This window comes from Echeneis naucrates, chromosome 3 (genome assembly GCF_900963305.1).
Source record: "Echeneis naucrates chromosome 3, fEcheNa1.1, whole genome shotgun sequence".
Taxonomy (NCBI): Eukaryota; Metazoa; Chordata; class Actinopteri; order Carangiformes; family Echeneidae; genus Echeneis; species Echeneis naucrates.
Genome location: NC_042513.1, coordinates 23,566,593 through 23,579,924, shown reverse-complemented (window position 1 = coordinate 23,579,924; position 13,332 = coordinate 23,566,593).

Genomic DNA, 13,332 nt, shown 5'->3' with positions numbered 1-13,332 from the left:
TGTAGTGAAAAACCCAAGGCATCCACCTGGGGGCTGGCAGGGTGGCATCATGGTGGAACGAACTCACACCACCGACTCAGGATTGGACTCAGCCACAAGTCGAGGCTTTTTTCAGTTCACAAATGGCAGCGCTCTCTGCTGCCAATATTTACACAGGGGGAAAGAGGGAAGATGACGGACACGAGTCAACGGATGATACAATTTAGAGATTTCCAATTATCAGCAAAGCATTCACAAATGCAGCAACAAGGTATGACCAGCGCTCAGCGTGATCACCGTGTTCTCAAATAAATTCACCAAAAAAGTACGCAAAGTTGGCCGAAAAAGTTTTAATTAATGAAGCCATTCATTTGTTTAATCAGACATGACACAGTGCTCTATATTTACATATTTATTCAACTGAGAAAACATCATGGCAGAGCCCTCAGCACAAATGTCATCAAAAGCAGCAATTTGAAATTCCAATTCACTGCATGAGAGACATCACCAAAGGGAGTAAAACGGAGGAGAGGAGCAACAAATAGATAATCTGGCAAAGCATTTACTCAGGAATTCGCTGCTAGTCACATGTGGCATATCCGTCTTGGTGGGTGGAGACTTCTTCCAGTTGTGTGACGGCGGGAATGGAAAGGGACAAAGAACATGCAGTGTTAGATGAAGTCTTCTTCATGTCCATTTGTCAAATCATTGCATTGTGTCTCATTATTTGCTCTGAAATCTGCCTTCATGTTCAGAATAAGCACCAGAGGGTCTTTCCTGCTGCTGTGGTTTCTGTGAATGCGGAGCCAGGCCCATTTGTAGCATAACTGGATGAGAACTACTCGTCATCTAGTCTGATTTACTACATTGCCCTTGTGTGTCACAGTGTTTTACTGCTTAGCATTGACATTTCAGGTGAATATTAAAGGTCAGTGCATCATTTTTACTTTATGTCTAAATTACAAATGAAGATGCTTTTACAGCATATCAAATGATATACAGTAATGCTCAGTGATAGCAGTCATGTCAAGCACAATGCTATCACCTGAAGTTCCACATCCAAACCATTACAAAACTATTCAAAGTGTTGTAGCTCCAACCATCTGGTGCCTTTTCCCCTGACCAAGCATGTAAAAGGAGACCGTCCAGCTCCTATCGAGTTCCAGAGCCAGTGCTTGTGCACAAAGATCCCCCCGGCTATCCTGCTGATACCTCTGAACCTCCAGCACAGACCGTGGCTCCCTCCTGAGAGGTGGCACAGCCGGGCTCAGCAGTGCAGCTCGGGCCACCGTCCCCGAGGGAGCTGCTGCTGCTCTCCTAATCGAACAAAGTCAGCTCTCTAAGCTTCACAAAGGAAGGGTTCATTTCAGGGGTGTTGTACTGTACTGCATTAGAACGGCTAACCCTGTCGACCTAGTTTGTTTTTTTGTTTTTCTTTTTGCTTAGGAGCACATTTTTCATTGTTATTCAAATTGAGTCTTATTATGTGGAGATTCCTACTTTTAACCAGGCTGCAGCAAATCTGCAGAAATTAAACTGTTTATCTGTCGGTGCTTCCTTTGGACTTTGATAGGCTGAAACATCTCAACACTTATTGGATAGTTTGCCCTGATATTCATAGTCACCAGAAGATTAATCTCTTAGCACTTTTCCTTTAGTTCCACCAGCAGCTGAAAAGCATCAATTATCCTGTGAAATAGCAAAATATCTACTCCATGGACATTTATGGCTCCAGGTGGATGGCTCTTTGTCTCTAGTGCCACAGGGAACTTCACATTTGTGGTTTTGGATAAATTTTATGACCAATATATTTTCTATTTAGTGCCAATTACCAAATGTTAGCATGTTGATATGTCAAACAAAAAGGAGAGATGTTAAATCCTGTCAACGCGAGCACGGCAGGATTGCTGTTTTTGTAATATCAGTGATTAGCTCTAAGCTCTGGCTTGCCAAGGTGCAGCGTGAGCCGTTATCCTGGCAGTATTTTTACTTACACAGGTCTCACTTCTTGAGTTAGTGGAGTAGTGGACCTGTCCTCGTGTCCTCCCATCAGCGTGTCTTTGTAAAAATGTCACAGATGGGCTCAATATGTCCGTACATTAATCAAGTTCAGTGGCGGCTGTGTTTTTAATGCAAATTCGGAAATTTAATTAAATTGAACTGATGGAGTTTTAAGGTGGCAGCAGAGGCAGTAGTTGAGGGTATATAGGCGTGAAGAGCCAGCCATACATGGCCCCATAGTAATGATTTGGAGCAGGCCATCAGTGGGTGTGGTGTGAAAGCGCTGAGCAGGGAAAGTGAGGGTGAGCCCCACAGGACTCATTTGAGAGGAACATGGTTATGAGAGCTGCTCAGAAGCCACAGAAAAAAAATCACAATTACACATAATTACAGCTTGAAAACTGTGGGCAAAGGGGCTCTTTATCTGCCTATATTGGCTCAGCACTCCACTGTCTCTCTAATTGCTACTCACCTACTAGTGCATATCACCTCCTGCGCCAGTATGCCGTATACCGTTGAGGCATGCACATTGCATACCTTCAGTGTACTCCGCTGCTTTGAAAATTCAGCAGCTTTGAACTTGAATGGCTTTGACAATTTTCTTTGCCCACATTTGAAACCTATATGCTTCCCATACCAATCCAATTTGAACAAGAGTCGTGTACTGTGCGGCATGCCCAGCTGCAACACTCAACATGGAGCCAACATTGACTGTTTTGGAATGTATCTGCACGCAGCTTTTTCATTATGTTCACATCAAGAAAGGAGTTGTGTGTGTGAACACACAGCCAGCCATACAAAGGGCTTTTATTCCACAGTAAACACTCATGTTAGAGTGTGTACAGTATACATGTGCAAGTAACACATTCATCTGGTGAGATGACACAAAGCCTCCGTGCTCATCATGCTCACACTTCATTGTATGATACAGTTACTATGCGGCCGTTTCACTTTGTTCCTTAAAGGTCATTTCAGCTTCCCCTCCCGTTCATCTGTGATTTAATTCCTGCTGTTACTTTCATGTAATCAGTGCCACTGTGGAACTCACCAACAAGCAGAAACACTCACATTCACATTCAACATTCACAGTTAAGCCGATGCAAATTGTGCACATTTTTATTTTTTTATTTTAGATCCTCTAAATTCCAAATTGTGGAAAACTTGTTCAAAGGATTTTTAAAATAAATCTATAAAATAAATAAATCTGACCGTACCTCTGTGAGCCTTATTATACAAAGAAGATGATCAGCTGTGCTGCAGCCATCTTCTAGATATTTTGCAGCTACTCGTTGAGTAGCCTGTCCTAATGAATCGTACAAGATATGATTGATTGTCACTCTCACAAATAGCCAGAGGGAATTATGAAGAAATCTGGGAAGTTCTTTTGACTGTGTCAGTGATCGTCCATCATTCTGATTGGTAACCAAACCTCAGCACGGCCGGTCTTATCTAATGTGAGGTAAGACTCCAGGACCAAGATACTAAATATAGAAGGGCGGAGAGTTTCATTGAGTTGAGGTTGCGCTTCCTGAAAAGCTGACCTCAGTTATTCTGTGGTGGACCTCGAGTGCCTTTAATGAATCGCTGGACCGACTAGTGTCTACAAATCTAGAATTAAGCACAGGCCACTTCATCTTCATCATAGATCACTGTCAGTTTGATTTATTGTTGGAAAATTAGCTAGTTTTGTGTTACTTAACTGATCAGCAATGAAACCGCAATAATGAACACATCCCAGCATAATGAGCTGTGTCTGTGTGTACCTGTCTATAGTGACTATCAATGCAACCACATTCTGGTTTTACACTTAAATATCAAATTCAGAAAATTACAAAAGCTGTGAAATGTAAAAAAAAAAACACCCAGACAATAAGAGCAAACAAACCAAAGCTGTAAAGGGGCACACGACGCAGTTCACCAATGTTAAAGTTGACAGATTTATTCAAGCCCGTTTCATGCAGTCACGTGTCTGTGTGTGTTTGTGAGTATTGCCATAGACATACTTTCTTTATCCACTCTATTGATATCTGACTTATTACTTTTCTTATTTATCAGATTTTTTCCCCCTTTGCTTTTGCCTTGTCATTGTTTTCCCTGTGTCTAATGTTACCCTGACCCATTTGCTCCCTTCACAGCAAAATCCAATATTTGCAGATACGCTCTCTGCCTCAGTCTCTGTAAATATGTTTTCAAAATCCCATTGATGTATTTTTTTTTTCCTCCCTGTGCAAATGGAGGGCTTGTAATTAGATTTATTATTTTAATACATCCAGGCAGAATTATATCGTCCTGCAAAAGAAAGTGAAATTTCTAAGTCATGAGCTATAGGAAAGAGTTTCCTGTTTCTGTGCAGCAGATGCAGACCTCAGAGACAATCTTTTTATCGAACGTAGCCTGAGTATTATGCATGCAGCAATGGTGAATGAATAATGTGCCTCTGGTCTCTGTTCCTCTTCTGATCAGAGGCGTTAGTGACATAAATCCATCTGTTGCTTGATAGAAGAAAATGTAAATCTTAGATCCTTTTGCATATCATGTCTAATTGGCCTCAGTCTTCAAACAGTTCTGCCGTTTAGATGAAACTTTATTAGATAGATAGCCTGCCCCTCTCGTTTATTAACACTCTCGCAGATTCTTAATGGACAGGATGAGCTCTCCACCTCCCTCACAATTAGCATCTAAACAATGATGTGATGTCGCCTGGACCTCAATAACAGCGTTGTGCAAGTTCAGGCTACATGAGAGCCGCCTCAGAGTCAACACAACAGAACACGTGGAAGGGCACAGAGAAAAACATGCCCACGGTCTTTTAACATTTTCATTCACCAACTCTACCAGCTGCCTTTTCTTCCAATGCATTCAAACATGAGGCAGCACGGTAAAGTGAATCTAAAATACCCAATATTACTTCTAGACCACGGCAGGAACTTTTTTGTAAATTTAGAGGGTATGAATCTAATTTAAAATATCAAGTGGCACCTCCTCAGAACGGCCCCTCTTACCATATGTTCCTCTCTGTTTGCTGATGCAGTTGTAATCAATTTTTGGGAGACATTCATCCATCCTTTTCCTGTAATGCTTATCTCCAAGAGTTTTATCACCGTGCCACCCAGACAATGTATACTGTATGTACGTCTTCAGAAATCTCTCACTAAGAGCTTGACAAATCAAAAGGTTCGACCTTTTGGATAATCAGCACCAAGGAAGTCTAAATGTGCCAGACTTTTAGCATCTGAATTTCAAATGAGAATTAAAAAAAAAAAAAAAAAAAACACTGTAATGGAACAATCAAGAAACTGTTCTCACAAGGAAAATTAACGTATTTGTTATTTATGAAAGCACTTAAAATGTCCAACCACTGTGTGTTTTGTTTGTTACTGTGATGAGAGACCCCTTGCTGTTGTGCAAATGATAATCATCCTGTTTCAGCAGCTGAGGAAAAAGGGGCAAATTATATTCCTGTAACAGTGAAACAAATTGGACAAAGAGGATGGCTGCGCATATAACTGTAAGAACCATATGGATAGATCTGTTCCTGGAAGGCATGTAAAGGCCATTAGAGAATTTGGGCCATTCATCAATTATCTCACTTTAGCAGGAATTTTCAACAACTTAGTGCATTTCGAAGAGCCTAGTGAACCCCACTTAGAGGTGTTTCATCAATTATATGAGCAGAAGTTAGGCATATGGAAAGAAAGATTTAGGATAGATTTTGGTGACTTGGTGAAAAATGTTCTGTAATAATTTTTTGGTTTCGCCAACCAGGAGCATAATCTTTCCCTGCCTTCAGTCAAAGTTTAGCTGCCTACTAGTGTTTTGTTTTGTTTTGTTTTGTTTTTTCATACTTTTGCAACAAGAAAATGAGAATTGACACAAAATGGAATGATTGGGAAATGGCTCACAGGACTGCTTAAACTACAGCTACCTCATATCACTGAAATGGTAGATCTGAAAATGCTGTGATGAGGGGCTGCATAATTTTGGAAAGTACAAACAATTGTTGGCAGTCATGCATACAATACTGATTAGTTTTTGCAAATCTGATAAACAGAATCCAATATATGGTGGTGTTCAAAGGTGCTGAATAATAAACCAAGCATGTGACCGGAGAAACAAAATCCATAGTTCCTCAGTGTTTCTCCAAACACTATCTGGAACATCTAAATTGCTTTGCATGACAGACAAAGTGTGGGCTGGTCAACTCAATCAAGTCCGTCGGTCAAGATCTTTTTTTTCTAAAGTCAGTCTGGTCTCTATGATTACACCAGGTCGGCTGAATAATGTGATGGATCCCAGCTCTTCTGTGTGGAGTTGCCCATCTCCTTATCGCTCTCAGACTGCTCAGACCGCTCAAGCTGGGGGAGCTGGGAAATCTAATATTCCGCTTCATGGTTATGGAACAGACTAGGCCACTGCTCACGGTCTTTAATTGCATCAGGGAAAACCATGCAATGTACATTTTGCTCCCCAACTCCAACTCATCGAGTAGGCAGGTGAGGGAGTCCGTGCAGCTACAGCTGTCAGCCTCACTGCGAGGTATGAAAGATTGGAGCAAGGTAACCCCACAGAGAGTCAATGTACGGAGCTGCATGCCTTTTTGCATAACCTCTCCACCTCTGCAGAAGAAACTTTAGTTTGTTCTGCTCTATACACACACCCGCGGTTTCTTTAGACGTATGTGGAAATAAGGTAATATGTTTCATTGACAGCTGACATGAGGTTGCAGTGCAAAAGCTTCTAATTCATCTTCTGAGCTGTGCAGCTTCTTCAGGTCAGACTGGACACTGAAGTGACGTGGTGTCAGCAAGTAGCAGGACGGCCTGGCCGGTCCAGGTCCAGCTGGTTGGAATGCTAAATATATTGGAAGGAAAAGGTGTCAGGAATAGAAGCTCAGAGTTAACATTGGTGTGAATCTCCACTGCTGAAGAGTGGTGACTCGGTGACTGAAGGAATTTTCAACACAGAACTCAATAACGTTTCCTCCTGACTGCTAAGGAAACAGCTGTTAATGCTCATATTGGCCATGTAGCAACAGCTAAGCTTCCTAATGCAGCCTTTAAAGTGTGGCTCCACTCTATGAAAGCCTGAATGCTTATAAAAGTGTTGATGTAAAGAAATGGTTTCATCATATTCCATCGAGTAACAGCTGTGCTCCCCATCTTTTTACAGAATGTGCAGTGAAAGTGTGAACTAATCTGCTCCCACATATCTTAAAACAACATTATGGCCCTTAAGAGGTTACAGATCTGGTGAAAAGGGTAGCTATCCAATTATGTAACTTTATCAAGTGTTGCTTTGAATTTTTTTTTACAACCTATACTTTGAACTACTCACCTGAATCTACTGCACATAATAAGAGATGCATTTGGATTTTAGCTCCAGTTCCAGAGTGTTTGTGTGAAGGCTGAGAGTCCAGTTCTTCATTACTTGGTCCTCACTTTGTTTCCTAAAGTGTTTTAATTATAATAAATGATTAAGATGGTGAAACTGGACAGTATTTTCAGCTTAATTTCTGGCTGTGCCCTTGGAAAAACTTTGCTTGAACATTTTTCATATAAACTGATATGCATATAAATCTAATGAAGATACTGACAAGGCGAAGCACAACGAATTTTACTTGAAATAATAATTATGTCCTTCCAACCTTATATTACCGGCTGTCAGTTTGTTGAGGCAATATGCAGAAATGTCACTTGAAGGTGCCTGAAGCAGCTCTCAATCTTAATATTTTCAGTTTTTTGTGTCAGTTTCAGATATGGCTGAAATTGTCTCTTCATTTGTGATTTTTTAGATTTTTGAGACTGGCATTTATGATGGAGCTCCCATTTGAAGAGCTGAATGGAATAGATACTCGTGTTAAAAAAAAATCTGTTTTTTGTTTTGTTGATTTTTACCCAGGATGCCGTGCATCTTAAGGTAGGATCTGCCCTAAAAGGTAACAGGTATTTACCCCAAAATCCACTGGAAAATTTGAGGGTCTCTCATTTGAAAGACGCAGCCGCTCTGTTTTTAAGATTTCTGTCAGCTTCACCTCCAGTCTGGTTGTCGAAGAGCGCGTTAGGAAGGAAACATTTTGGATTTGGTTGCAGCCATCTGCTTCCTGGTTGACACAATAACTGCCACGTACTGTAACGGTTAGCTGCTTTGTCAACCAGATTGCTCATTCCAACATGAAACAAGGAAACGCATGCATGTCTAATTTTTAAGACTCAAAAAAAAATGGAGTGCTTAATTTTTTTCTATTGTCACTGTCTTCTCTTTATGTTCACTTTACGCTGGCTTGACATTGTTCTGTTTTGTGTCACGGTGTCCTACAGTCCTAAAGTGCACAAAGGGTAGACTGTGCACAGGTTTCTGGTTCTTTACAGCGTTAACACAAATGGAGAGACAGTTTGTACTTACAGGCAATTTCAAGTCTCTGAACCATTTTTCTTGAATGCCTTTGAATCGTGGGGCGGCCGCATGATTGTGGATGAGAGTAGGCAGAAAAATTGGGGCCAGAAATAAAATGCCAATCCTTACCGAGAGACAACAGTCTGAACTGAGTCACCCATTTCTGATTGTTAGTTCAACAATAGCAGCATTTGATTTGAGATGTTATTTCACTACTTTTCAGAGTTGACTCATATTTTATGGAAGTACAGCGATAACTCTGCAGGTTAGTACCTGACAATAACGAGTTTCAATACAAATAAAGTGCATGTTTATAGACAGATAGATTTATTTCACTTTTTTTTTATCTTTAATTTAGTTTATAGGGTATAATCTTGAGAAAGGAAATCTTACAGCAAAAATGAAAAGAAACGCTCTCGGATCCATACAGATGAGCAGATTTTCCACGCCACTTTGTGTGTTAGGGGCAGCTCCCTGCTACAGCTGCGCTTGACTGTAAAAATATTAAGCAGGACACGGGTTAAAAATAGTAAGCATACTCAGCAAAATGTCACTGAATGCTGGATATTAAATCAGTGCACTGTGGCTTGTATGCTGCTGTGTGAATACATATGAATTTCAATGCATTTTTAAATTGCAGGCCAATTAAATAAAAAAAAAAAAAAACACTTGCTACACTTGTAGCATTCCACCATTGATTAAAGTAACATACAAATTGCACATCTGGAATTATAAAACAAATAATCAGCTTTTGGAATAACATACTAATGTGGAGGTTAAAGGTGTCATATGACTCTGTAGTTCTGGTATTAAAACGCTTCTCGTGTGACACACCCAACACGCACTGAGGACTTAAGAGGTGGAACTCAAATAATTTCAAAGGAGTCCTGGGTCACATTTAAGGGCTGCATATTCCTGCATATTGGTCTTGCCACAGTGTCATAATGAGCTGGAAGTATGTGCTCAGTGCATTGAACTCCTCCTTGGCCAGCTCTCTCTTTCTCTCTTTTTCATTAACACATTGACAACAGATCCACCTGTCACGGTCTGGTTGGCTAAACACAACACACACTCATTTATTTCCATGGAAGCATTGGAGGGAAACCCAATCACAAGTGCTCACTTGAGATGCATTTTATTTCCAGGTGTGAACTGAATTGCTTGCAGCGGTCCACCTGTGATCAGATCACCTGAGACACACATTCATGTCGGTTCTGGACAGGAACAGAGAGAGAAACAGAATATTCCTATCTTTGTGTGATCTTCCTTTGTGTCTCCAAGCGCACTGACATTGTACTATTCAACACGACCTGGAATCATGCTAATGGGTTAAATGCTCAGAAAAAAGCAGAAGAAATGTAAGCTGTTTTATACTTCAATTTAGATTTCAAAACAAAGGATGCAGTCTGCCACACTCTGCACTGAGCTTCCTCCAATGAATATGTGTGTTATTGGGCAAGTCAACATCAAAATACAGTAAAGTTTGTGTTCCTCTGTGTGTCCTGCATGTGTAACCTGCAGGGTGCTCACACATGTGCATGTTCGAATGTGTCAAGCTCTTGCTCTGCTTGTAGATGACCCAGATTGAAAATGTTCAGACATGATGTACCCTACACCAGGCAACTGAATTTTTCATTGTGTCATATGGTCTGCACTCATGCGGGCAAATGAGAAGACTAATGAGTGCTTTTCACTCCAGCTAGTGTGTTGCTTCCCTGCTGATAAGTAAAGGCATTAAGCCCTACTCGGGTCTTCTCTGAGAGTAATCAGCAGTTTGGAAAAGCGCTGTTTTTCGATGGACCCTGTACTAGCAGTGTGACAATCCTATTAAGAAAACAGTGTGTGCTGTAAGTGTGACGCAAATTGGCTACAAGTAGTCTGGCTGTTCTCCAGGCATGACTCAAGGTGACGGCACAAAGTTACTGTCCGGATCAATACAGGTATAGTGAAGGCATAGGACGCATGGCTTTTTATTTAATGTGGTACTCTGTAATGAAACTAAACAGAAACAGCTCATGCAAGGTAAAGTGAAGCCAGACCGGCAGCACAGGATGTTTGTATGCAGCTCGGTCGAGAACAGAAGACGTTGATCGCAATCATGTGTAATCCCATTCTTTAGCTAGACATGAGATCCCCAGCAGACATTATCGCTGCTCAGATATATCATGAGAGAAGGGCTCAGTGGGCAACAATAAAACACGAAAACGCACACATGCTGTCACGCACAAGCTCGCCCTCTCTCTGAAGCACTGCAGAGTAGAGATGGGAAACGCAGATACATTTAAAGGCGTTTGTGTTTAAATAGCTGGGAGGGAGCGAACAGACATACTGTATATTTAATTACATGGAGTTTTTCCACAGCTTTGATGGATATCACGTGCAGCCTGCAGAGAAATAAAACCCACACACCACAATGGAGTGCAGGATGGTATCGCAGGTCAATGCTTACGTCACGAAAAGAATTATAGTTTATATCTTTGGAGCTGCGCTCGTGTTACCCTTTGTATTCAGTTCTCGTTCACTTTCTTTTATCTTTTAATGCAACCATTTGTCTCATTGTCTAACTCTGTGTCAGAAAAAATAAATAAATAAAATAAGGCGGCATCCCATTTCCTCACAGAGGGTGAATAAATCACAGATTCAACTCAGATTCCCCCACCATGGCCTCGTCTAATCCATTTAAAATCCATGTGTGTTAAGTCAGTGGTCAGACACACAGTTTGTTCTTGAAACGATCGTTTGTAAGCTTAACAGAAGTATCTCTCGGTAGTCTAAAGACAATGCTCCTTATTGAAGAGCGTGTGATCCATCATTTGGATTTGACAAAACAAAGCTTTTCTCGGCAGCGCCTGATGGATGTTTTGCCGACTTGCTGTGAACTTGACTTCCAACATGTGAAGTTCGGGTCAATCGAAGGAATGTCGGCAGCAATCAGACAGCTCAGATGTGTAATTTTGCCATCAAGGCTTTCTTAGCCTTTTGTACTGAATCGATCTGCTTAATCAGGTCAGGCCAAAAGTTCAGCAGGCAAAGTATGTCTCATATCATTCGTAGTCCGTTGGACATATCCAACTTTAGTTTTTAAACTTTGTACTGTGAATGACATGTCGGTTGGCTGGACCGCCCTCGCACAAAAAAAAAAAAAAAAACCTGCCGAATTTTCCTTCCAACACATGCTGCATTGAAAAAAAAAAAAAAAAAAAAGATTACCATCCAACCTTGACTTGCCACTGTGTGATTTGCTGAAGGAAGCCTTCCTCAGAGGGAGAAACGTCCTCGAAGTTCATTGCCAACTTCTGTTTTGCTATTTGCCAAACAATTTACTGCGTTAATCTTCAGTTCATCTCCGACCACAAAAGGAGAACTGTGTTATATCTCCCACCATAAAACACTATCGTTTGCCCAACACAGCTTATTCAAGGGCCACATATATTTGTCATATTCTTTACACAGACCATCCATCACGATGAACATCATTTACAAATCAAAGTTCTGGTGTTATTTCATTTTTTAAATCAAAAGTATATCATCGGAGCCATGAATCTGCTCCCTCCTCATGAAAGAAAAAAGATTCAGCAGCTTCGACTTAGCAGACGGCTGAGGAAAAATGTAGATTGTGAACCAATTTTTTTTTTATTATTATTATTATTATTATTATTGTCTAGCCTTGCTAATGCTTGCAGAATTCACTACGTCCTGGACTGTTATGCGACAGTGGCATGTGGGTTAAACCCATGAGCATGCATCAAGGAGTTCAAATTACTTTTCAGTAATAAAGCTGATTGTGAGCACAGGACACATTATTCATCTGTCTCATTTCAGTCAGTGAGTCAGAGGACACAGCAGATAAAATGAGGTTAAACTTACATGGCTAGCAAATAAAAAAAATACACTATAAAAGATGAAGGTGGCATCAACGCCATCAAGTCACTTTATGTGTTTGCAAGTCATGTGTGTGCAGTCTGGTCTGGGCGCTCACCGCATAATGTTCTATTCATTTTTCTATAAAATGTCTGTTAACGCTGATTACCTTGTTAAGAATTATTAAGGCTTGTATTTGTTATAATCATCTGTAAAATAAATAATTTGCTTTGGGCAAAGTGATGAAGGTGGAAGGTTTAAAAGGGGACGAAGCCTCAGTCTTGTGCGACTGGTTTATCTTTATTCTATCGCTGCTTAATGTGCGTGGCTGTTACTTGTCTTAATGACTAGCTTCAGACTTCTCTTTTTATTGCCACTCTGCAATGGCATATGTTGCCTTTCGCATTTTGTGTCCTCCAATATACTGTAAGTGTTTCTGGCATGAACGGATTCATTTTAAAATAGCTAAGTGCCTAAATGCAGCCCAGTGCAGTTTTGTAGTTGCAATTTAAGCAATGTGTGTGTCGTTCATGACTCTGCAACACGTCGCCTGTTGGTGAATTTTGTAGCTGCTGCTGGAAATAAAGATGAGTATGATCATGAGGGATCATCAGCTGCATGACCTTCACTTTTAGGCCACTGACTGATCACGTTATAGCCGCAGATACAATGCTCAAACTCTTGCTGTCATTCTTACAAGCATGTGTCACAGCAGGAAAACAAAATGTTTACATCGTCCATGTGTCGGGTATAAAACGTAAAGGATGCTCGTTAAAAAAACAAAAAAACAAAAAGATTGTTGAACTTTGAATCTTCTGGAGATGGAGTAGCTGCTGAAATATTTAAACATAATTCAAGGAAAACAGAATTATAGTAGGACGGCTTCAAGGTGTCAAAGTAATTTTACTAACTCAGAAATTATTTGTATAATTTCTTTAATTTTATTATTATTTCCTGGGGCCATAGCAATATATTAGAGTATGTCTACAAATACATGTTGGCATTCATCAAATTTAGAAGGTCCTGAAATGTTGACATAGTAGCTGTAAACATTGAGCTTAGGGGAGTCTTTTATAGATTTATCAAACTCATCAAAGC